Consider the following 26170-nt stretch of genomic DNA (forward strand, 5'->3'; position numbering starts at 1 on the left):
TGTATAGGTTTGTGTTTTGCACCTTTGGACGTCACGTTATCGTTTGTTGTTTTTGTTCGTGTTATCATTCAAATTAATAAAATATGTTCACCTTCCACGCTGCGCCTTGGTCCTCTGTACCCGACGATCGTGACAGATATTACCACATATATACAAGTCAGGATACCTTTGCATTGATGTAGGTCAGCAATGGTTTCTTCGCTGGAATCATCATCACTCATTTCTACTTCATCTGGTTGGGTAAAAAACATTTACGGCCAATTATTTAAATTAAGGACTAACAACACTTATAATAGTTAATAGTAATTTGAAGTAGCTAAAAACTATATTTCAAACAAAATTTTACCTTCAGGATTGACCTCAATGTCATCCAGCCCTTTCCCCTGCAGGTAAGGCAGTCTTCCTTTTTCGATTGCTATCAACAGTTTGCTGACTTTTGCGAGCTGCAGGGTACTCTCTGGAAGCCGATAGAATTCTCTACGGACACGGATGTCATGTCCTAGAAAGGTGGCAAGTTGATCCATTTCATTTTCTTTGAGGTTTAGTAGTGTGGACAAAGTGGTGACTTGTTTTCCGCAATCTTGTTGAGGTGAGTGCCTCTGGGTTCTTTGCACCACATTGCTTTGCATACTTGCGAAAGCAGTCGGAGCCTCTGTAATGGGAAAGGACACCTGGCCGTGCAAACATGTGCACATTTTCTTTGTGGACTTGACACCCTTTTCTGCTTATCACGAGGAGGTCCATAGCAGTGATCATGTCGGGGGTTAGAAGCACTGGAACCTTTCTTGACCTTTTACCTTGAATCTCAACTCTCTCAAAGTGCTCTGCAAGCTTCCTCTCGAAGTCAGTAAGGCCCCTCACAATGTCTGGATTCAGCTCCGTGAGATCCCTGGATGTGAAAGACTGAAGCTCCATTTTTGAAACTTCCCCTTCCCTCCTTCTGTTAAATAGTACTACCTGCGTCAAAGTCACTTTAGCAAGATTTCCAAAGCTTTTGCTGTTGGGTTCTTCCTCAAGGTCCTTCATACACTTAGCACGCTCAGTAGCAAGAAACGTGTGCATCACCGACACATCCTCTGTAAAGGGTAAAACCTGTGGTTTATTCCATTTGGCTTGTTGAAGTGTACCCCCAATGCGGCAGCTGAAATGGACTCTGTCCACTTTTTCTGATGTAAAGTGGCAAATTGCTTTGCAGACTCTGCAACAGCAGGGCGATTTGCAATGATGGCATTGCATTGCACAATGCCTGCAACTTTGGCTAAACTGTGTCCCAATTTCAAAAGCCAACGATGGGATTTTATACGAGTTGCTTTCGACATCATAACCAGCAACAGATCTCACTGCCTGTGTCACATGGGGAAAGTTATAGGGCATAACCAGGTCTTCGGTGCTCTTCAAAGGTGTTATAGCCCTTGCTGTTATCAATAGTCTTGCCATCTCTCTCATTTTTTGGGCGTATATAGTCATTCCTTCTCTCATATAGTTTCCTGGAATTCAACAGTGACTCGCCGATACAAAGGATTTCAGTTTCACTCCTTACAACCGAGGAAACGTCATCCTGGTTCATTTCACAAGCAATCTTCCAAACGGTTTCCTTAACTGAGTCAGGTCTTGGTAAGTGCAGTTGAATCCGTTTTTTCGCCCCAACTTGAGGCTCTCCCTCAACAGACTTCTTCGGGCAGTTTCTCACATGTCTCCATAGGGAATTTCTTGCATACAGTCCTTCGCAAAATTTGCAGTGACGGTAGTCATCAGATGGTTTTGCAGTACTAGGTATTTTACAGGCAACCATCTCTCCAGTGCCACAGCTTGCCACTTCAGTATTATGGTCAAAGTTTCATCTCTTCTTAAGAGAGCGTGACAACTCTCTTCTTTTGCGGGATCCTTTATTAAAACTGAAAGCCATTGCAACATCAGGCTTTTCACTGTGGATGGATTCGAGGTGTCTTGCCAATTTATAAATGGCCTTTTTACAATAAAGACAAAATTGCTTCTTGTTGTACTTGCTTCCTTTTGCTGTTATTGACAAAGGTGTGACATTTATGGAGCTTTTCTGGTGTGATGTGTTCTCTGATGAATTGGCACTGCAGCTTATTACTGAAGTACAAGGATTGCTGCGCATCTTTGAATAACTTAATGTTCTTGGCTTCTCTGAACTGGTGGTACTATCCCCACATGTGTGCTGTAACATTCCCTAATGGTGTGTTCTCTGACAATTTGTGGTGGAGATTCTTTTCTGTGGTTTTATATTCCTTACTACAAGAACTTGTAGTACTTATAATAGAAGCATCCGAGGAATTGCCACATGAGTCTGGAAGATAATCTGCAGCAAACGAAGATTCATCAAGGTCTGAAGGAAAATGGAGAAAAAAAAGCATCTAATTCTGTCAATAACTTTATACATGTATTAATACCTAGGGTATCATACTCCCTACAGTACCATCACATTGTGCATAACACCTACATACTCACAGAAAAATGTATTCTAGTAAACTGATTGAAAGACCTCTGTCTCTCAGCTATCTCTTTTTTAGCCTTCTCATAACGATCCTCACAACGATCATGACGGCGCCTCAGATTTTGCAGATGGCGGCTTTTTCTAAGCTGTACAAAATTCTACAATGTTTCCTCACATCAAAAATACCACAAAATGTGTTAACAAAGAACATGAACTATTTTATCTAATGACAAGAATGCAGCTTTCTTACCTGCTTTGCAGTAGGACACTGGAAGGGTACAATTCCACTGGACTTGCTTGCCTTGAATGAAATTATGAAGAATAAATATTTGTTAATAATAACACAGTACCGTAACAGTAAATTAGGATATTATACATTATACTGTATGTGAAAATAATTTTGGTTAAGAAATTGACAATACTGTTTTATAGATGACCTATAGATAAAAAAAATGAATATGTGGATCTGGGGTTTTTAAGCAAGACTCTATAGAAATTGTTAAAACTGTACAATATCTGCTAACCAACAATATGAGGACCGTGTAACACACACACTCTACTCTGGTTGGGTCATACCATATCGGGACGTCATCTGAAACACATTTACGTCTTGAACAGACTGTCACACCCTGGCTCTGGGACTCTATATGTTGAGCCAGGGTGTGTTCATTCTGTTGTGTTTATTTCTATGTTGGCTAGAGTGACTCCCAATCAGAGGCAACGAGTGTCAGCTGTCGTTGGTTGTCTCTGATTGGGAGCCATATTTAAATTGTCTGTTTTCCCTTTGTGTTTGTGGGTTCTTGTTCCAGTTGGTTTGGTCACTGTTACCGAGGACGTTACGAGTCGTTTGTTGTTTTGTTGATTGTTGTTTCTATTATCACTAAAGATAATAAAGTTAACCATGTTTGTTCATCACGCTGCGCCTTGGTCTATTCAATACGACGAGCGTGACAGAAGAACCCACCATACAAGGACCAAGCAGCGTGTCCAGGGGCAGATCTTGGACTGGACATGGGAGGAAGCGCCGGGAAAGGAGATGGAGAGGTTGGCGATGGCCCAGGTGGGCAAAGTGTGGTCCTGGGAGGACATGCTCGGGGGAAAAGGGCCATGGGCTAGGATTAAGGCCCTGGCGAGAGAGGAGCAGCGGCGTCAGCAGTGTCAACGTCGGACAGGCGAGAGGCAACCCCAGAACATTTTTAGGGGGGGGGCACACGGCATGGACGACGGGGCTGACGGAGGCAGAAAAGGGGCGGATTCAGAAGGCCACCAGGTTACGGGGGCCACTGGTCAAAGTAGGGAAGGAAGGTGTAGAGGCACGGCGAGAGGTACTGGGGTGTGTTACCAGTCCGGTCCGGCCCGTTCCAGATCCCGAGGTAGAGCCAGTGGTGTGTGTCCCCAGTACGGTCCGGCCTGTCCCTGCTCCACGCACCAAGCCTACGGTGTGCGTCGCCAGCCCAGCCCGGCCTGTCCCTGCTCCACGCACCAAGCCTACGGTGTGCGTCGCCAGCCCAGTCCGGCCTGTCCCTGCTCTACGCACCAAGCCTACGGTGTGCGTCGCCAGCCCAGTCCGGCCTGTCCCTGCTCCACGCACCAAGCCTACGGTGTGCGTCGCCAGCCCGGTCCGGCCTGTCCCTGCTCCACGCACCAAGCCTACGGTGTGCGTCGCCAGCCCAGCCCGGCCTGTCCCTGCTCCACGCACCAAGCCTACGGGGTGCGTCGCCAGCCCAGCCCGGCCTGTCCCTGCTCCACGCACCAAGCCTACGGTGTGCGTCGTCAGCCTGGTAAGGCCCGTTCCTCCTCCACGCACCAAGCCAGGGGTGCGAGTCGTCAGCCTGTTAAGGCCCGTTCCTCCTCCACGCACCAAGCCAGGGGTGCGCATCGTCAGCCTGGTAAGGCCCGTTCCTCCTCCACGCACCAAGCCAGGGGTGCGCGTCGTCAGTCCAGCACAACCCGTGCCTGGGTCACCGGTGCCTGGTAAGGTCCCGGTCAACTGCTCCACTACGGAGCTGAAGCTAACCGCTCCTGCTAAGTCCAGTTCAGCTCCAGCCAGCGGGGCCAGACTGGACCAGGGGCGCTATGGGGGGTTTATTGGAGGGTGGTGGGCAAGGCCGGAGCCAGAACCGCCGCCGAGGAGGTATGCCCACCCAGCCCTCCCCTGTTTTGTTCAAGTTGAGGCGCGGTCGCAGTCCGCGCCTTTAGGGAGTACTGTCACACCCTGGCTCTGGGACTCTATATGTTGAGCCAGGGTGTGTTCATTCTGTTGTGTTTATTTCTATGTTGGCTAGAGTGACTCCCAATCAGAGGCAACGAGTGTCAGCTGTCGTTGGTTGTCTCTGATTGGGAGCCATATTTAAATTGTCTGTTTTCCCTTTGTGTTTGTGGGTTCTTGTTCCAGTTGGTTTGGTCATTGTTACCGAGGACGTTACGAGTCGTTTGTTGTTTTGTTGATTGTTGTTTCTATTATCACTAAAGATAATAAAGTTAACCATGTTCGTTCATCACGCTGCGCCTTGGTCTATTCAATACGACGAGCGTGACACAGACTAAGTACAAAATGAGGACATGACGACTGAACACATCTAGAGTCAAGGTTCCTGACTTTGAGTTATCCTTTTGTTGTCAAAGAAAGCTCACAACCTTAAAAGTAATGTACAGTGAGGGAAAAAAGTATTTGATCCCCTGCTGATTTTGTATGTTTGCCCACTGACAAAGAAATGATCAGTCTAACATTTTAATGGTAGGTTTTTTGAACAGTGAGAGACAGAATAACAACAAAAAAATCCAGAAAAACGCATGTCAAAAATGTTATAAATTGATTTGCATTTCAATGAGGGAAATAAGTATTTGACCCCCTCTCAATCAGAAAGATTTCTGGCTCCCAGGTGTCTTTTATACAGGTAACGAGCTGCGATTTGGAGCACACTCTTAAAGGGAGCGCTCCTAATCTCAGCTTGTTACCTGTATAAAAGACACATGTCCACAGAAGCAATCAATCAATCAGATTCCAAACTCCACCATGGCCAAGACCAAAGAGCTCTCCAAGGATGTCAGGGACAAGATTGTAGACCTATGCAAGGCTGGAATGGGCTACAAGACCATCGCCAAGCAGCTTGGGAGAAGGTGACAACAGTTATTTGGAAGAAACACAAAATAACTGTCAATCTCCCTCGGTCTGGGGCTCCATGCAAGATCTCACCTCGTGGAGTTGCAATGATCATGAGAACGGTGAGGAATCAGCCCAGAACTACACAGGAGGATCTTGTCAATGATCTCAAGGCAGCTGGGACCATAGTCACCAAGAAAACAATTGGTAGCACACTACGCCGTGAAGGACTAAAATCCTGCAGCGCCCGCAAGGTCCCCCTGCTCAAGAAAGCACATATACAGGCCCGTCTGAAGTTTGCCAATGAACATCTGAATGATTCAGAGGAGAACTGGGTGAAAGTGTTTTGATCAGATGAGACCAAAATCGAGCTCTTTGGCATCAACTCAACTCGCCGTGTTTGGAGGAGGAGGAATGCTGGCTATGACCCCAAGAACACCATCCCCACCGTCAAACATGGAGGTGGAAATATTATGCTTTGGGGGTGATTTGCTAAGGGTACAAGACAACTTCACCGCATCAAAGGGACGATGGACGGGGACATGTACCGTCAAATCTTGGGTGAGAACCTCCTTCCCTCAGCCAGGGCATTGAAAATGGGTAATGGATGGGTATTCCAGCATGACAATGACCCAAAACACACGGCCAAGGCAACAAAGGAGTGGCTCAAGAAGAAGCACAATAAGGTCCTGGAGTGGCCTAGCCAGTCTCCAGACCTTAATCCCATAGAAAATCTGTGGAGGGAGCTGAAGGTTCGAGTTGCCAAACGTCAGTCATTAAAATGCAAATCAATTTATAACATTTTTGACATGGTTTTTTCTGGATTTTTTTGTTGTTATTCTGTCTCTCACTGTTCAAATAAACCTATCATTAAAATTATAGACTGATCATGTCTTTGTCAGTGGGCAAACGTTCAAAATCAGCAGGGGATACAAATACTTTTTTCCCTCACTGTTAATGGATCTACTGCCATATAAATTAAATCACGCAAATTGATAAGAAGTATGTTAAATGGGCAAAAACATTGCCCAAAAAATTAAAAAAAACATAGGAATAGCCAGAAAAAATATAAATTTTATGTTTTGAGGGGCGGTGGTAATACAGTAAAAAGCCATTTAATTCATATATAGGAATGAACTGAGACATCAATTTAATTTAAATACAATAAATGTGTAATAACCTGTTGGAAGGATGAAGTGGATCTCTGTCTCACTTCTGGGTCTGCTGAAGGTTGAGCTGGGATCTTGTGACTTGGTGTCTGCAACGAAACACAACAAGAAATATTCTGTATTCTAATCTATTTAATCAGTGTATACAGTTGAAGTCGGAAGTTTACATACACTTAGGTTGGAGTCATTAAAACTCGTTTTTCAACCACTCCACAAAATTCTTGTCAACAAACTATAGTTTTGGCAAGTTGGTTAGGACATCTACTTTGTGCATGATACAAGGAATTTTTCCAACAATTGTTTTCAGACAGATTGTTTCATTTATAATTCACTGTATCACAATTCCAGTGGGTCAGAAGTTTACCTACACTAAGTTGACTGTGCCTTTAAACAGCTTGGAAAATTCCAGAAAATGATGTCATGGCTTTAGAAGCTTCTGATAGGTTAATTGACATCATTTGAGTCAATTGGAGGTGTACCTGTGGATCTATTTCAAGGCCTACGTTCAAACTCAGTGCCTCTTTGCTTGACATCATGGGAAAATCAAAAGAAATCAGCCAAGACCTCAGAAAAAATTTGTAGACCTCCACAAGTCTGGTTCATCCTTGGGAGCAATTTCCAAACGCCTGAAGGTACCACGTTCATCTGTACAAACAATAGCACGCAAGTATAAACACCATGGGACCACGAAGCCGTCATACCGCTCAGAAAGGAGACACGTTCTGTCTCCTAGAGATGAACGTACTTTGGTGCGAAAAGTGCACATCAATCCCAGAACAACAGCAAAGGACCTTGTGAAGATGCTGGAGGAAACAGGTACAAAAGTATCTATATCCACAGTAAAACGAGTCCTATATCGACATAACCTGAAAGGCCGCTCAGCAAGGAAGAAGCCACTGCTTCAAAACCGCCATAAAAAAGCCAGACTGTGGTTTGCAACTGCACATGGGGACAAAGATCATACTTTTTGGAGAAATGTCCTCTGGTCTGATGAAACAAAAATAGAACTGTTTGGCCATAATGACCATCATTATGTTTGGAGGAAAAAGGGGGTATGCTTGCAAGCCGAAGAACACCATCCCAACCGTGAAGAACAGGAGGTGGCAGCATCATGCTGTGGGGGTGTTTTGCTGCAGGAGGGACTGGTGCGCTTAACAAAATAGATGGCATCATGAGGAAGGAAAATTATGTGGATATATTGAAGCAACATCTCAAGACATCAGTCAGGAAGTTAAAGCTTGGTCGCAAATGGGAATGGAGTGGTGGAGGGATACTGCTGCTGTTATTACCATTCCTCTCTGAATACATTATTCAGCTTTGCACATGGCTCTCCAGAGTCAGGACACATGGCTCTCCAGAGTGCAGGACACATGGCTCTCCAGAGTGCAGGTCACATGGCTCTCCAGAGTGCAGGACACATGGCTCTCCAGAGGGCAGGACACATGGCTCTCCAGAGGGCAGGACACATGGCTCTCCAGAGTGCAGGTCACATGGCTCTCCAGAGGGCAGGACACATGGCTCTCCTGAGTGCAGGACACATGGCTCTCCAGAGTGCAGGACACATGGCTCTCCAGAGTCAGGACACATGGCTCTCCAGAGTGCAGGACACATGGCTCTCCAGAGTGCAGGACACATGGCTCTCCAGAGGGCAGGACACATGGCTCTCCAGAGGGCAGGACACATGGCTCTCCAGAGGGCAGGACACATGGCTCTCCAGAGGGCAGGACACATGGCTCTCCAGAGTCAGGACACATGGCTCTCCAGAGGGCAGGACACATGGCTCTCCAGAGTGCAGGACACATGGCTCTCCAGAGTGCAGGTCACATGGCTCTCCAGAGTGCAGGTCACATGGCTCTCCAGAGTGCAGGACACATGGCTCTCCAGAGGGCAGGACACATGGCTCTCCAGAGTGCAGGACACATGGCTCTCCAGAGTGCAGGACACATGGCTCTCCAGAGTGCAGGACACATGGCTCTCCAGAGTGCAGGACACATGGCTCTCCAGAGTGCAGGACACATGGCTCTCCAGAGTGCAGGACACATGGCTCTCCAGAGTGCAGGACACATGGCTCTCCAGAGTGCAGGACACATGGCTCTCCAGAGGGCAGGACACATGGCTCTCCAGAGTGCAGGACACATGGCTCTCCAGAGTGCAGGACACATGGCTCTCCAGAGTGCAGGACACATGGCTCTCCAGAGGGCAGGACACATGGCTCTCCAGAGGGCAGGACACATGGCTCTCCAGAGGGCAGGACACATGGCTCTCCAGAGTGCAGGACACATGGCTCTCCAGAGTGCAGGACAGTGGGTTGCTTGTTTCACACACAGTACACGGCCCAGTGTTTTGACATGGAGATTTGTATATCCCATTTTGATGTGATAATGATAATGGATGATGGATTAATTATTTTGAATTCCTCTTTTTCTATTTCTAAGGCCGAAGTGAAGCCACACAGAACCTTCTGGTTCAATGACGGTGTGAGCGCGCCATGCAACAACGAGACGAACCTTCACCTTCCACAGACAGGAAAGGCCCAGTGTTTTGACATGTATATATTATATTACATTAATGGGCAAGCAGGCCTTGATATATATGGTTTTAATAAGAAAATGTGAAATAACGAAGCCGTCTGCCTCTTGAAGGGGAGTCACAGAGGAAAGTCTTCTAAGGAATGAGAAAAATGTACGAACGCCATCCTACACTCCTCTATGTGGAAAACATGAGTATGTGTAGTTTAGTGATTGGCATTCTGCCATGTTCTGTACAACGCTTTATAAATACCGGTAGTACCTGTTGTTTACAATATCGAGAAGTGGCTATCAGTTGCTGGCACTAGTCAAGCACTGCATCTCTAGAAAAACCAATAGAGACATATGTAGCACAAATACTGGCCTTTCTTGCAGGTTTCTCAGTATGGCATTCCTCAGGCAGAGAGAGAATGGACCAGGACGTGTTCCTGAAGAGGTCTTGAGGACCTTTAATCAAGTAAAGAGGTCTTCAGGATCTTTAATCAAGTAAAGAGGTCTTCAGGATCTTTAATCAAGTAAAGAGGTCTTCAGGATCTTTAATCAAGTAAAGAGGTCTTCAGGACCTATAATCAGTAAAGAGGTCTTCAGGACCTTTAATCAGTAAAGAGGTCTTCAGGACCTTTAATCAGTAAAGAGGTCTTCAGGACCTTTAATCAGTAAAGAGGTCTTCAGGACCTTTAATCAGTACAGAGATCTTCAGGACCTTTAATCAGTAAAGAGGTCTTCAGGACCTTTAATCAGTAAAGAGGTCTTCAGGACCTTTAATCAGTACAGAGATCTTCAGGACCTTTAATCAGATTTCTGTAAAACCACTCAGTTGTACATGGCTCCTTTAAGTAAAATAGAATGCAGCCCTTGCACATGAACAACAAATCTGCAGCGCACACACACACACACACACACACACACACACACACACACACACACACACACCTCATCTAGAGCTCCTATTACAACAAGCCCACTGGTCACAAATGACCATAATAATCTAAATGTCTCTCAGGGGACACCATCCTTTCATTATTCATCTCATCCTCTCCTCTTATTTCCAGTAATTCAAGGCTTCCCTCAGCACACTAAATCCCAATGCACGGAGACAGGGAGCGCTGCTGTTTTGACAAGTTAAATGACTATATGTTATGATGATGATGAGCTAGCGCTTGCTTGTGTCCCTAATGACACCCTATTCCCAAATGGGCCCTGGTCAAGGGTAGTGCACTATATAGTGAATAGGATGTTATTTGGGATGCAAACCTTCTCCTCCCAAGCTAGTCTGTAGGCAGTTCTCTCTCTCTCTCTCTCTCTCTCTCTCTCTCTCTCTCTCTCTCTCTCTCTCTCTCTCTCTCTCTCTCTCTCTCTCTCTCTCTCTCTCTCTCTCTCTCTCTCTCTCTCTCTCTCTCTCTCTCTCTCTCTCTCTCTCTCTCTCTCTCTCTCTGTCTCTCTCTCTCTCTCTCTCTCTCTCTCTCTCTCTCTCTGTCTCTCCCCCCTCTCTCTCTCTCTCTCTCTCTCTCTCTGTCTCCCCCCTCTCTCTCTCTCTCTGTCTCTCTCTCTGTCTCCCCCCCCTCTCTCTCGCTATCTCTCTCTCTCTCTCTCTCTCTCTCTCTCTCTCTGTCTCTCTCTCTCTCTCTCTCTCTCTCTCTCTCTCTCGCTCTCTCTCTCTCTCTCTCTCTCTCTCTCTCTCTCTCTCTCTCTCTCTCTCTCTCTCTCTCTCTCTCTCTCTCTCTCTCTCTCTCTCTCTCTCTCTCTCTCCTCTCTCGCTGTCGTTCTTTCCTTCCTCCAAGCCATCCTTCCATTCCTGTAAAGAATTAGTTCAGCATAAATTACCCAGTGGAATATTAAATCAGTCTCCAGCCACCAAAGGCGAGAGGTGAGTCTGTGTGGCTGATTACTGAGGAGTGTAAACACACACACGCACACGAGCACACACACACACACACACACACACGCACACGCTCACGAAGAGAAGGAGCCTCCGAGCGAAGGGCTGACACTATTGCAGTAAAACAGAATGGAGGGGGGTAGAATCATCAGTATATCTGGTTCTATATGGAGAGACTCAGTGGAGAGACCCATTCTAATTCCACGATAATAGCTCGTCTAGAAACGCCTGCTTTCTCCTCATGACCTCATCATTAGAGCAGCCATGGCTTTAAGAGAGGGAGGGATCAAGCAAATCATCACGGTCAATGTTCCACCAACACCCTTTATGAACCCAGTGTGGCTCTATAAATTAAACACTAATTACCCTGGTTAATTACATACATGAAGAAGCCGCATTGGATCTGAAAATATGTTTTGCATTATGTAATGGTATCATAAGAAAACATCGTTGTTTCCACATCTTTTCAACCCCCAAAAAATCTATGTGTTGACATTGAATCAACGTGGAAAATTAAATTTGGGTTTGCAAGAAGTCATCAACATAAAGGCATTGTCTTTTTTTCCTCCAACTTTTAACCTAAATCCAATGACACGGTGAAATGTTTTGTTGATTTTAAGTTGAATTCACGTTAGTTGACAACTCAACCAAATGTAAATCAAAAAAACTAGACGTTGAACTGACGTCTGTGCCCAGCGGGAACGGACCAGAGGCTTCTGGTTCTACGGATGAAATACTTCCTTTTCAGGATGCAACGGACCAGTCCACTGCTTCTATAGATGAAAGACAAAGGGCTCTATTCAATCCATAGCGCTCTAGATCCGCTTTATAGCGCAATTGGCTGTTGAAGTCAATGCCCAGCTGGCACCTAACGTTCTGAGAACCATACGTTTCTTAGAGCTTGGTGAGAGTGTGGTTGTCCTATGGTTATTTTGTATACAACCTTCCCACAACGTTCTGGGAAATGGTGCAGGATAGTTACTTGGCTTTGGAACATTCTCAGCACATTTAAGGAATTTGACAAAATAACGTTATTTTCTTGGTATTTCATTGCTTTAACAAAACATTTCCTAAAAGTTCAAACGTGGTTACATTTAATAAATGTTTTGTTAATGTTCTAGGAACGTGCTCCAACTGGTTTGACGTTGGGAATGTTTTCAAATAGTTCAGAGAACAGTTAAGAAGCAACATTCTCCTGTGGGAATTTCAATACTTTAGCTTATACCATGGCATTGTTGAATACTCGTTTCTGATTGGCTTGAAGGGCATTCTACAGGGTGCATTATTTCCCTATAATGCACAGTATATTTGCATGGTAGAATTCAATGCCATAGTTCTTACATGTTCTGTGTTTGAGCTGTTTTTTTGAAAGCAAAAGTTGAATTGGAAACATTGTTGAATTTGATTTTCATTATAGCAAGCTGATGGTTTGGTTAGTTAAACTAGCAAGTCTGTTTGTTTGGTTACCAAGGCAACTACTGTTGCTATCTAGTAAACTTGCTAGCTACTTCAGTGGATGTTAAACACATTTCTAGCTGTAAGTGTGTTCAATTATAGTCATGGTATAATCAGCGAGGGGCTCTATGTGTTCTCTGGAAAATAATGCATCTCCATGGAAGGTTAGTTCCACTTCGCTAGTGCGTTGTGGAACACAGCTTCCACGTCGTTCATTATTTTCCAGAGAACGTGTAGCCCCTCCTTGATTATCCCTTGCATAATGTTTCCTCCAGGTTTCCTCATGGTTATGTTTAAAGTCATGTTCTCAGAATGTTCAGAGAACGTTAAGAAACAACGTTATTCTGTCAGAATCTTTGTACTTTAGCATAACATTTTCAGCATGTTTCCTCATGGTTCTATTTTAAGTAATGTTCTCAGAACATTAAGAAAACGTTCCATAAAAACCACAAGAAAACATTAGTAACGTTCAAAGAACGTTCTAAGAATGTTATTGAAAAACGTATACATTCCGTTCTCAGCATCAACAAAACTCTCTCTAGCCTCCATCTTGTTAAGTGTGTTCAGGTGTGTTGGCCGCGCCCACTAATAGGGGAACACCTGATCTTAATGGGTGTTTCCTATAAAATGGGGTCTGTTTGAATAGACTTAAATGAACAGCTTTGTATGCTAGCTCCATCCTGGTGGCGCAGTGGACTAAATCCATGGATAGAGAACAGAAGAGGTTTGAATCTCACAGATGCTGTGCCACAATTTAAAAAAAAGAAATGTGTTTGCCTGATTAATGCCTAAGCAAATTAATTTCCAATGTGTCCAGTCTATTCTTGGAGCTAACCCAAACTAAGCTAGCAGTGTTATTAAAAGTCTAATTAGGTGTGCTCGCTGAAGGCGACTCAAGATGCATTATTTATTTATAGATGTTATTATTATATTTATTCTGCCCGCTCTAGAGCTTAAACAATTTCAGCTATTACAGTTATTTTCGATTGCTAACATGCATTGTTCAATACTGCGGATACACATGTGCAAAACTCTAAATACGGTTATCACAACAACATGCAACTTGGCAATGCACATCCTACATGTCTCAAAAGCAAATCTTTCTACCAAATGAAAGCTAACGGTCTCTCGCGACATGCGCACTTTGTCATTCATAGTATCATGACCTACAAAACTCTAAAAACAGCATGACAACAATTTGTCTTTCATGTCATATTTCTACAGTCATTTTTACAAAAGAAGAGTGGCAAACCTATACTGTATAGAATATCCTGCAAGATATGTAAAGAAATACAGCAGAAAGGCTGCAATATGCTTCAATACAATTTACTGTAATTTTGCAAATTATTGTATTTTGCTTTTTCCAGAGTAATTCCAAAATACACAAAAATAAATCATTCCAGTACTGTTAAACAAACAAAAAGTGTATACACACACTATGAATATGCATAGCATATTGTCCAAATCAAACAGAAACATAACAATGCTAGTCAACCCTGTCGGCTGCATTGGGCCACAAGTTCTCGTCCACATCACACCGTATGGCCTCTCGCGCAACACACCTGGGAAATAATCTCTTTTGCATGCCTGATCCATCCCTGGCAATCTTCTGCAGAGATATCCCAGGCATCCTGCATTCATTGCATCCAAGAGTGACATTTGATCATGTGGATGGATGGTGGTCATAAACTTTCCACCTCCATGAGGAAAATAATGATTCTATGGGGTTGAGGAAGGGAGAGTAAGGGGGGAGGAAAAGTGACCCCATCCCGGTATGGGCTGCAAAATAACAGTAGGGAGGCTATATACATGGGGGGTACCGGTACAGAGTCAATGTGCGGGGGCACCGGTTAGTCAAGGTAATTCAGGTAGTATGTACATGTAGGTAGATTTATTAAAGTAACTATGCATAGATAAGAAACAGAGTAGCAGCAGCGTAAAAGAGGGGGTCGGGGGTCAATGCAAATAGTCTGGGTAGCCATTTGATTAGCTGTTCAGGAGTCTTATGGCTTGGGGGTAGAAGCTGTTAAGAAGCCTTTTGGACCTAGACTTGGTGCTCCAGTACTGCTTGCCGTGCGGTAGCAGAGAGAACAGTCTATGACTAAGGTGGCTGGAGTCTTTGACAATTCTTTGTTCTCAGAACGTTATTTACCAGGCAGGAAACGTATGGCTTCGTTCTCAGAACCAATGGGAATCCAAAAACGTACTTTCCCACAACTTCCAAGGAACTAAATGTGCTAGCTGGGTGTACCCGTTGTCGCGGAAACTGCATTCATGCTAAACATTGCATATGTTGGCTCAATCGTTAATTACCTTTACATTTTAATGCAGATCTTCCGCGATACTTCGGCGATACGGATTGAATAGAGCCCTGAGTGTAATTGCTAATACCAATATGTTGATTGTATACAGTGGGGAAAAAAAGTATTTAGTCAGCCACCAATTGTGCAAGTTCTCCCACTTAAAAAGATGACAGAGGCCTGTAATTTTCATCATAGGTACACGTCAACTATGACAGACAAATTGAGATTTTTTTTTCCAGAAAATCACATTGTAGGATTTTTTATGAATTTATTTGCAAATTATGGTGGAAATTATGGTCACCTACAAACAAGCAAGATTTCTGCCTCTCACAGACCTGTAACTTCTTCTTTAAGAGGCTACTCTGTCCTCCACTTGTTACCTGTATTAATGGCACCTGTTTGAACTTGTTATCAGTATAAAAGACACCTGTCCACAACCTCAAACAGTCACACTCCAAACTCCACTATGGCCAAGACCAAAGAGCTGTCAAAGGACACCAGAAACAAAATTGTAGACCTGCACCAGGCTGGGAAGACTGAATTTGCAATAGGTAAGCAGCTTGGTTTGAAGAAATCAACTGTGGGAGCAATTATTAGGAAATGGAAGACATACAAGACCACTGATAATCTCCCTCTATCTGGGGCTCCATGCAAGATCTCACCCCGTGGGGTCAAAATGATCACAAGAACGGTGAGCAAAAATCCCAGAACCACACGGGGGGACCTAGTGAATGACCTGCAGAGAGCTGGGACCAAAGTAACAAAGCCTACCATCAGTAACACACTACGCCGCCAGGGACTCAAATTCTGCAGTGCCAGACGTGTCCCCCTGCTTAAGCCAGTACATGTCCAGGCCTGTCTGAAGTTTGCTAGAGTGCATTTGGATGATCCAGAAGAGGATTGGGAGAATGTCATATGGTCAGATAAAACCAAAATAGAACTTTTTGGTAAAAACTCAACTCGTTGTGTTTGGAGGACAAAGAATGCTGAGTTGCATCCAAAGAACACCATACCTACTGTGAAGCATGGGGGTGGAAACATCATGCTTTGGGGCTGTTTTTCTGCAAAGGGACCAGGACGACTGATCCGTGTAAAGGAAAGAATGGATGGGGCCATGTATCGTGACATTTTGAGTGAAAACCTCCTTTCATCAGCAAGGGCATTGAAGATGAAACGTGGCTGGGTCTTTCAGCATGACAATGATCCCAAACACACCGCCCGGGCAACGAAGGAGTGGCTTCGTAAGAAGCATTTCAAGGTCCTGGAGTGGCCTAGCCAGTCTCAAGATCTCAACCCCATAGAACATCTTTGGGGGGAGTTGAAAGTCTGTGTTGCCCAGCGACAGCCCCAAAACATCACTGCTCTAGAGGAGATCTGCATGGCGGAATGGGCCAAAATACCAGCAACAGTGTGTAAAAACCTTGTGAAGACTTACAGAAAACGTTTGACCTGTGTCATTGCCAACAAAGGGTATATAACAAAGTATTGAGAAACTTTTGTTCTTGACCAAATACTTATTTTCTACCATAATTTGCAAATGAATTCATTAAAAATCCTACAATGTGATTTTCTGGCCATTCCTCCATGCAGATCTCCTACAACTGTTCCTCTTCCTGTTCCTGTTCCTGTTCCTCTTCCTCTTCCTGTTCCTGGGGTAAGAAAAAACACACAAAGCAGTGATGGAAAAGGAAAGTCACAACGATATAAAAACATAAACAATACAACTAAAACATAATGTGTTAATGGGTCTGTTCATTTATCTCTCTCTCTCTCTCTCTCTCTCTCTCTCTCTCTCTCTCTCTCTCTCGTTCTCTCTCTCTCTCTCTCTCTCTCTCTCTCTCTCTCTCTCTCTCTCTCTCTCTCGCTCAATTCAATTCAATTTAAGGGCTTTATTGGCATGGGAAACATATGTTAACATTGCCAAAGCAAGGAAATAGATAGCAAACAAAAGTGAAATAAGCAATAAATATTAACAGTAAACATTACACTCAGAAGTTCCAAAAGAATAAAGACATTTCAAATGTCATATTATGTCTATATACAGTGTTGTAACGATGTGCAAATAGTTAAAGTACAAATGGGAAAATAAATAAACATAAATATGGGTTGTATTTACAATGGTGTTTGTTCTTCACTGGTTGCCCTTTTCTTGTGGCAACAGGTCACACATCTTGCTGCTGTGATGGCACACTGTGGTTTTTCACCCAGTAGATAAGGGAGTTTATCAAAATTGAATTTGTTTTCGAATTCGTTGTGGATCTGTGTAATCTGAGGGAAATATGTGTCTCTAATATGGTCAAACATTTGGCAGGAGGTTAGGAAGTGCAGCTCAGTTTCCACCTCATTTTGTGGGCAGTGTGCACATAGCCTGTCTTCTCTTGAGAGCCAGGTCTGCCTATGGTGACCTTTCTCAATAACAAGGCTATGCTCGCTGAGTCTGTACATAGTCAAAGCTTTCCTTAAGTTTGGGTCAGTCACAGTGGTCAGGTATTCTGCCACTGTGTACTCTCTGTTTAGGGCCAAATAGCATTCTAGTTTTCTCCGTTTTTTTGTTAATTCTTTCCAATGTGTCAAGTAATTCTCCTTTTGTTTTCTCATGATTTGGTTGGGTCTAACTGTGTTGCTTTCCTGGGGCTCTGTGGGGTCTGTTTGTGTTTGTGAACAGAGCCCCAGGACCAGCTTGCTTAGGGGACTCTTCTCCAAGTTCATCTCGCTGTAGGTGATGGCTTTGTTATGGAAGGTTTAGGAATCGCTTCCTTTTAAGTGCTTAAAAAATTTAACAGCTCTTTTCTGGATTTTGATAATTATCGGGTATCGGCCTAATTCTGCTCTGCATGCATTATTTGGTATTTTTCATTGTACACAGAGGACATTTTTGCAGAATTCTGCATGCAGAGTCTCAATTTGGTGTTTGTCCCATTTTGTGAATTCTTGGTTGGTGAGCAGACCCCAGACCTCACATCCATAAAGGGCAATGGGTTCTATAACTGATTCAAGTATTTTTAGCCAGATCCTAATTGGTATGTCAAATGATATGTTCCTTTTGATGGCATAGAAGGCCCTTCTTGCCTTGTCTCTCAGATCGTTCACAGCTTTGTGGAAGTTACCTGTGGCGCTGATGTTTTGGCCGAGGTATATATAGTTCTTTGTGTGCTCTAGGGCAACGGTGTCTAGATGGAATTTGTATTTGTGTTCCTGGCAACTGGACCTTTTTTGGAACACCATTATTTTTGTCTTACTGAGATTTACTGTCAGGGCCCAGGTCTGACAGAATCTGTGCAGAAGATCTAGGTGCTGCTGTAGGCCCTCCTTGGTTGGGGACAGAAGCACCAGATCATCAGCAAACAGTAGACATTTGACTTCAGATTCTAGTAGGGTGAGGCTGGGTGCTGCAGACTGTTCTAGTGCCCTCGCCAATTCATTGATATACAGTTGAAATAGGAAGTTTACAAACACTTAGGTTGGAGTCAAAAAACTCGTTTTTCAACCACTCCACAAATTTCTTGTTAACAAACTATAGTTTTGGCAAGTCGGTTAGGACTTTTACTTTGTGCATGACACAAGTCATTTTTCCAACAATTGTTTACAGACAGATTATTTCACTTATAATTCACTGTATCACAATTCCAGTGGGTCAGAAGTTTACATACACTAAGTTGACTGTGTCTTTAAACAGCTTGGAAAATTCCAGAAAATGATGTCATGGCTTTAGAAGCTTCTGATAGGCTAATTGACATAATTTCAGTCAATTGGCAGTGTACCTGTGGATGTATTTCAAAGCATACCTTCAAACTCAGTGCCTCTTTGCTTGACATCATGAGAAAATCTAAAGAAATCAGCCAAGACCTCAGAAAAAGAATTGTAGACCTCCACAAGTCTGGTTCATCCTTGGGAGCAATTTCCAAATGCCTGAAGGTACCACGTTCATCTGTACAAAAAATAATACGCAAGTATAAACACCATGGGACCACGCAGCCGTCATACCGCTCAGGAAGGAGACGCGTTCTGTCTCCTAGAGATGAATGTACTTTGGTGCGAAAAGTGCAAATCAATCCCAGAACAACAGCAAAGGACCTTGTGAAGATGCTGGAGGAAACAGGTACAAAAGTATCTATATCCACAGTAAAACTAGTCCTATATCGACATAACCTGAAAGGCCGCTCAGCAAGGAAGAAGCCACTGCTCCAAAACCGCCATAAAAAAGTCAGACTACAGTTTGCAACTGCACATGGGGACAAAGATCGTACTTTTTTGAGAAATGCCCTCTGGTCTGAAGAAACAAAAATGGAATTGTTTGGCCATAATGACCATCGTTATGTTTGGAGGAAAAAGGGGAAGGCTTGCAAGCCAAAGAACACCATCCCAACCGTGAAGCACGGGGGTGGCAGCATCATGCTGTGGGGGTGCTTTGCTGCAGGAGGGACTGGTGCACTTCACAAAATAGATGGCATCATGAGGAAGGAAAATTATGTGGATATATTGAAGCAACATCTTAAGACATCAGTGAGGAAGTTAAAGCTTAGTCGCAAATGGGTCTTCCAAATGGACAATGACCCCAAGCATACTTCCAAAGTTGTGGCAAAATGGCTTAAGGACAACAAAGTCAAGGTATTGGAGTGGCCATCACAAAGCCCTGACCTCAATACTATAGAAAATGTGTAGGCAGAACTGAAAAAGCGTGTGTGATCAAGGAGGCCTACAAACCTGACTCAGTTACACCAGCTCTGTCAGGAGGAATGGGCCAAAATTCACCCAACTAATTGTGGGAAGCTTGTGGAAGGCTACCCCGAAACGTTTGACCCAAGTTAAACAATTTAAAGGCAATGCTACCAAATACTAACTGAGTGTATGTAAACTTCTGTCACGCCCTGATCGAGAGAACTGTTGTTGGTTGGGTCAGGGGTGTGAGTTTCTGTTGAGATCTATGTAATTAGATTCTATGTTTAGGATCTAGTAGTTGTATTTCTATGTTTTGGCCGGGTGTGATTCCCAATCAGAGGCAGCTGTCGCTCGTTGTCTCTGATTGGGGACCATACTTAGGTAGCCTGGTTGCCTTCCTTAGTTGTGGGATCTTGACTTGTGTTCCTGTTAGGCTTGTTGTGTGTATAGCCCGTAGGACTTCACGTTACGTTGCTTTTGTTGTTTTGTCAAGTGTTTATTCTATTTAATTAACATGTACGCTATTAATAAACGCTGCACCTTGGTCCAATCCGTCTCTCAGCGATCATGAAAACTTCTGACCCGCTGGAAATGTGATGAAAGAAATAAAAGCTGAAATAAATCATTCTGTCTACTATTCTTCTTCTGACATTTCACATTCTTAAAATAAAGTGGTGATCCTAACTGACCTAAGATAGGGAATTGTTACTAGGATTAAATATCAGGAATTGTGAAAATCTGAGTTGAAATGTATTTGGCTAAGGTGTATGTAAACTTCCGACTTCAACTGTATATGTATATGTTGAAGAGGGTGGGGCTTAAGCTGCATCCCCGTCTCACCCCACGGCCCTGTGGAAAGAAATGTGTGTGTTTTTTTTGCCAATTTTAACTGCACACTTGTTGTTTGTGTACATGGATTTTATAATGTCGTATGTTTTTCCCCCAACCCCACTTTCCATCAATTTGTATAGCAGTCCCTCATGCCAAATTGAGTCAAAAGCTTTTTTGAAATCAACAAAGCATGAGAAGACTTTGCCTTTGTTTTGGTTTGTTTGTTTGTCAATTAGGGTGTGCAGGGTGAATACGTGGTTTGTCGTACGGTAATTTGGTAAAAAGCCAATTTGACATTTGCTCAGTACATTGTTTTCATTGAGGAAATGAACTAGTCTGCTGTTAATGATAATGCTGAGGATTTTCCCAAGGTTACTGTTGACGCATATCCCACGGTAGATATTGGGGTAAAATCTGTCTCCACTTTTGTGGATTGGGGTGATCAGTCCTTGGTTCCAAATATTGGGGAAGATGCCAGAGCTAAGGATGATGTTAAAGAGTTTAAGTATCCTCATTTCATTGAGGATACTATCAACACCACAGGCCTTTTTGGGTTGGTGTATTTTGTCCTGTAGAATCCAGTGGGTTCTGGTAGTTTTTAATAGTTGATTCTAAGATTTGCATTTGATCATGTATATTTTTTTGCTGTTTGTTCTTTGCTATAGGGCCAAAATTATTGGAGAAGTGGTTTACCCATACATCTCCGTTTGGATAGATAGCTCTTCGTGTTGTTGTTTGTTTAGTGTTTTGCAATTTTCCCAGAAGTGGTTAGATTCTATGGATTCTTCAATTACATGGAGCTGATTTCTGACATGCTGTTCCTTCTTTTTCCGTAGTGTATTTCTGTATTGTTTTAGTGATTCACCATAGTGAAGGCGTAGGCTCAGGTTTTCTGGGTCTCAATGTTTTTGGTTGGATAGGTTTCTCAATTTCTTTCTTAGGTTTTTGCATTCTTCATCAAACCATTTATCACTGTTGTTACTTTTCTTCGGTTTTCTGTTAGAGATTTTTAGATTTGATAGGGAAGCTGAGAGGTCAAATATACTGTTTCGGTTTTCTACTGCCAAGTTTACACCTTTTTGAAGTTGTCTAAAAGGGATTGAATTTATTGTTGCCTAATTGTTTATTTGTAGGTTTCAACACTACTTTCCTTCCATCTATAGCATTTCTTAATATTATTCAGTTCCTTTGGCTTTGATGCCTCATGATTGAGTGTTGCTCTGTTCAAGTAGACTGTGATTTTGCTGTGGTCTGATAGGGGTGTCAGTGGGCTGACTGTGAACACTCTGAGAGACTCTGGGTTGAGGTCAGTGATAAAGTAGTCTACAGTACTACTGCCAAGAGATGAGCTATAGGTGTACCTACCATAGGAGTCCCCTTGAAGCCAACCATTGACTATGTACATACCCAGCGTGTGACAGAGCTGCAGGAGTTGTGACCCGTTTTTGTTGGTTATGTTGTCGTAGTTGTGCCTAGGGGGGCATATGGGGGAGGGAATGCTGTCACCTCCAGGTAGGTGTTTGACTGCTAAGAGATGAGCTGTACCCAGAGTCTCTCAGAGTGTTCACAGTCTCAATCATGAGGCCAAAAAATCCAAGTTTATCTAACTCTAAATCTATATTTATTTGTAAAAACATGCTGAAAAATGCGGGACCAACTTCTTTGAGCTCTCTCTCTCTCTCCTTCCCTATCTCTCTCTCCCTTTCTCTCTCTCTCACTCCCTCTATTATTCTCTCTCTCTCTCTCTCTCTCTCTCTCTCTCTCTCTCTCAATTCAATTCAATTCAATAGACTTTATTGACATGGCAAGTAAAATTACTTACATTGTCAAAGTATACATATAACAAAAATGGTGGGACCAACAGCAATAATAATAGTAGTAGTGGAAATGGGATTACCATTAACAGCAACTACAACAACAATATTAATGAGAATAACAATACATTAAAGCAATAGTAGTCGACCAATCTCAACATGACTGAGCAGACATATTACATGCTATGAAAGCCAAAACAAAACAGGAAATATTATTGACATTACATTACAATTTTCACTGGCTGTCCCTCAGGTTGTGGCAGGAGGACACATATTTGGCTGCCAAAATTGCACATTTTGGCTTTTCACCCAATAAATATTTGATTTTTTCTTCCTCTTTTATAGTTTCAAATTCGTTGTACTGAATGATAATTTTGGGAAAGAAAGATTCTCTTAGGTCTGAGTATTTGTCACAGTGTAATAGGAAATGCAGCTCTGTCTCTACCTCTCCCCGGGGGCAGAGTGCGCACAGCCTGTCCTCTCTGGGCAGCCAGGTTTGCCTGTGACGACCGGTCTCTATAGCCAGACTGTGCTCACTGAGTCTGTACCTAGTCAGTGTTTTTCTCCGTTTTTTATCAGTCACAGTGGTCAGATAGTCTGCCACCATGTACTGTCTGTTTAGAGCCAAATAGCATTGAAGTTTACTTTGATTTTTTGTGGTGTCTTTCCAATAGGTGATATATTTTTCTTTTTGCTTTGTGATGATTTGGTTGGGCCAGATTTTCTGAGTGCTGTCCTGAGGCTCTATGAGGTTGGTTTTGGTTAGTGAGCTGAGCCTCAGAACCAGCTGGCTGAGGGGACTCTTCTCTTGTTTCATCTCTTGACATAGTAGAGCTGTGTGATGGAATGTTTTGGGGTCACTTGTTTTTAGATGGTTGTAAAATTTGATGGCTCTTTTTTCTATTCGAATAAGGAGGGGGTATTGGCCCAATTCTGCTCTACATGCGTTATTTGGAGTTTTTCTTTGCACTTGCAATACAGTCTTGCAAAACTCTGCATGCAGTATTTCGATTGGATGTTTGTCCCATTTGGTAAATTCAGTATTAGAGAGCGGACCCCATACTTCGCTGCCATATAGAGCAATTGGTTCTATAACTGATTGGAAAATTTTGAGCCAGATTCTAATTGGAATTTCGATTTTAATATTCCTTTTAATGGCATAGAATGCTCTTCTTGCTTTGTCTCTCAGCTCTCTCTCTCTCTCTCTCTCTCTCTCTCTCTCTTCTCTTCTCTCTCTCTCTCTCTCTCTCTCTCTCTCTCTCTCTCTCTCTCTCTCTCTCTCTCTCTCTCTCTCTCTCTCTCTCTCTCTCTCTCTCTCTCTCTCTCTCTCTCTCTCTCTCTCTCTCTCTCTCTCTCTCTCTCTATCCCTCAATATTTCTCTCTCTCTGCCTTTCTCTCTATCTGATTTAATTTCACCTCTGGGAGCAGGCTGGGTGTCTCCTGATGATCAGACAGACTGTGTCTGCAGTCTGCATCCCAAATGACACCCAATTCCCTACGGACCCGGGTGAAAAGTAGTGCACTAAATAGAGAATAGGGTGCCATTTGAGATGCAACCTGTGTGTTTGATTCCCTGTGTGTTTGATTCCCTGTGTGTTTGATTCCCTGTGTGTTTGATTCCCTGTGTGTTTGATTCCCTGTGTGTTTGATTCCCTGTGTGTTTGGTTTGTAGACTCGAAGGGAACCTTGGTGTGATATGCTTTCAGGGAAACATGTCAGATCTTCTTGGTGTAAAACATACTTAGCAGAACCACAGAGAATCTAAAAACATGATGTACTTTTCAGACAGGTTTATTTAACCAGGAACATGCTGGAGGAAGGGCAGGCTATGACCCTGGCTTGGAGTTCTATTACCAGTGCAGCTAGTCCCATCTAGTGGTAGAAATTGAGATTGCAGTAGTTCATGTAATACTTGTTTTGTTCCCTAGGGGGCAGTAGTTGGTGTCATACTTTATCACAGTTATCCCATTCACCACATTTATCACAGTTATCACATGTATCACATGTATCACATTTCACATAACTGAGATCACACACACGTTTAAAATCTTTGTTAAAACTAATTTCAAACATGGATAGGAGATTTGTATATCCCATTTTGATGTTATAATGATAATGGATGATGGATTCATTATTTTGAATTCCTCTTTTTCTATTTCTAAGGCCGAAATGAAGCCACACAGAACCTTCTGGTTCAATGATGGTGTGAGCGCGCCATACAACAACGAGATGAACCTTCACCTTCCACAGACAGACGGCAGAGGCCAGACAGACGGCAGAGGCCAGACAGACAGCAGAGGCCAGACAGACAGCAGAGGCCAAAGCTGAAGAACTAGTGCTGACGGCGGTACGGGGTGTCACCAATCATCTCACCAACACGCACAACCTGCCAGTCACAGACAACTACTACCATAACACTTACATACTTTCATAACTTTACATTTACTTAGCTCATACCATATACACTTTATTTCTACTATTACTTTTGCTACTATACACACATTGTACTACCATAACACTTACTATTTCACTTTAATACTACCATATATATTTCTAATTTACTTCTTCACTAATTATAACATTTTTCATATAACTAACACTATAACACTTATTACACACATTACATTTTTACATCACTACACTATAACATTTATTCTTCACTTACATATAACATTTACTTACTTTACCATAATACTTACATCATTATCTTTATAACACTCTTCTTGTTTTCAACCATAACACTTTACATTACTTCTACCACATAACACTTACACCACTACCATAACTTTCATACTTTACACCATACAACTCACTCTACACCATAACACTTACCCTTCGCTTGCCACTAACAACTTCGCCACAACTTTCACTATACACATAACTTTACACTTCCTCATAACACTTCCACAAACATTTTACACTTTCATTTCATACTTCTATAACATTTCATAACATTTTACCCTTATACTATACATCATTTTCATTACTCACTATATACTTACAATAACACTTTTATTTGCATTTTCTATTACTATAACACTTATCATTACTTACTACTATTATATTTTCAATCATTACTTTTACCACTATAATCACTTACATATCTTCATTTCTACTACTACACATTTATCTATTTCATTTTTATAATATAATATTTTTCTACTTCGCTTTACTACCATAACACTTATTTTACTACTATAACACTTTACATTACTTACTACTATAACACTTTTACATTATTTCTTATCACCATAACACTTTCATCATTACTACTATAACATTTTTCATACTACTTTGATCATAATCACTTTCATTTACTTTGCTATACCATAACACTTCATTTACTTTGTTACTACTTTTACTAATCACTTTCAACCACCATAACACTTACATCACTTACACACCATGACACTTACTCACTTCTGCCCACCATAACACCCCTACTCCCTAGGGGAGTAGGGGTGTTATGGTGAGTAGGGGTGGTGTAGAGGTGTTATGGGTGAGTAGGGGTGGAGTAGGGGTGTTATGGTGAGTAGGGGGTGGTGTAGAGGTGTTAGTGGGTGAGTAGGGGTGAGTAGGGGTGTTATGGTGAGTAGGGGTGGTGTAGAGGTGTTATGGTGAGTAGGGGTGGAGTAGGGGTGTTATGGTGAGTAGGGGTGGAGTAGGGGTGTTATGGTGAGTAGGGGTGGTGTAGAAGTGTTATGGTGAGTAGGGGTGGAGTAGAGGTGTTATGGTGAGTAGGGGTGGAGTAGAGGTGTTATGGTGAGTAGGGGTGGAGTAGAGGTGTTATGTGAGTAGGGGTGGAGTAGGGGTGTTATGGTGAGTAGGGGGGGGTAGAGGTGTTATGGGTGAGTAGGGGTGGAGTAGGGGTGTTATGGTGAGTAGGGGTGGAGTAGAGGTGTTATGGTGAGTAGGGGTGGTGTAGAGGTGTTATGGTGAGTAGGGGTGGAGTAGGGGTGTTATGGTGAGTA

At 42.9% G+C, this 26170-nt stretch overlaps 2 long non-coding RNA genes across 2 annotated transcripts in view; both read right to left on the reverse strand.

Annotated features, from left to right (window-relative positions):
• Positions 1-474, reverse strand: part of LOC121581924 — a 1240-nt gene extending 766 nt beyond the window's left edge. Inside the window, exons 1-2 of the long non-coding RNA XR_006003291.1 lie at positions 347-474; positions 167-232 (exon numbers count right to left, since the gene is read on the reverse strand). This is a non-coding gene — a long non-coding RNA (uncharacterized LOC121581924). The remainder of the gene's footprint in view (positions 1-166; positions 233-346) is intronic.
• Positions 475-2333: 1859 nt separating this feature from the next.
• LOC121581928 lies at positions 2334-6773 on the reverse strand. The gene is made up of 3 exons (XR_006003294.1): positions 6742-6773; positions 2709-2759; positions 2334-2350 (listed from the first exon to the last, which is right to left on the reverse strand). It is a non-coding gene; the product is annotated as an uncharacterized LOC121581928 (long non-coding RNA).
• Positions 6774-26170: the final 19397 nt, after the last annotated feature.

This window comes from Coregonus clupeaformis, chromosome 1, assembly GCF_020615455.1.
Source record: "Coregonus clupeaformis isolate EN_2021a chromosome 1, ASM2061545v1, whole genome shotgun sequence".
In the NCBI taxonomy this organism is placed as follows: domain Eukaryota; kingdom Metazoa; phylum Chordata; class Actinopteri; order Salmoniformes; family Salmonidae; genus Coregonus; species Coregonus clupeaformis.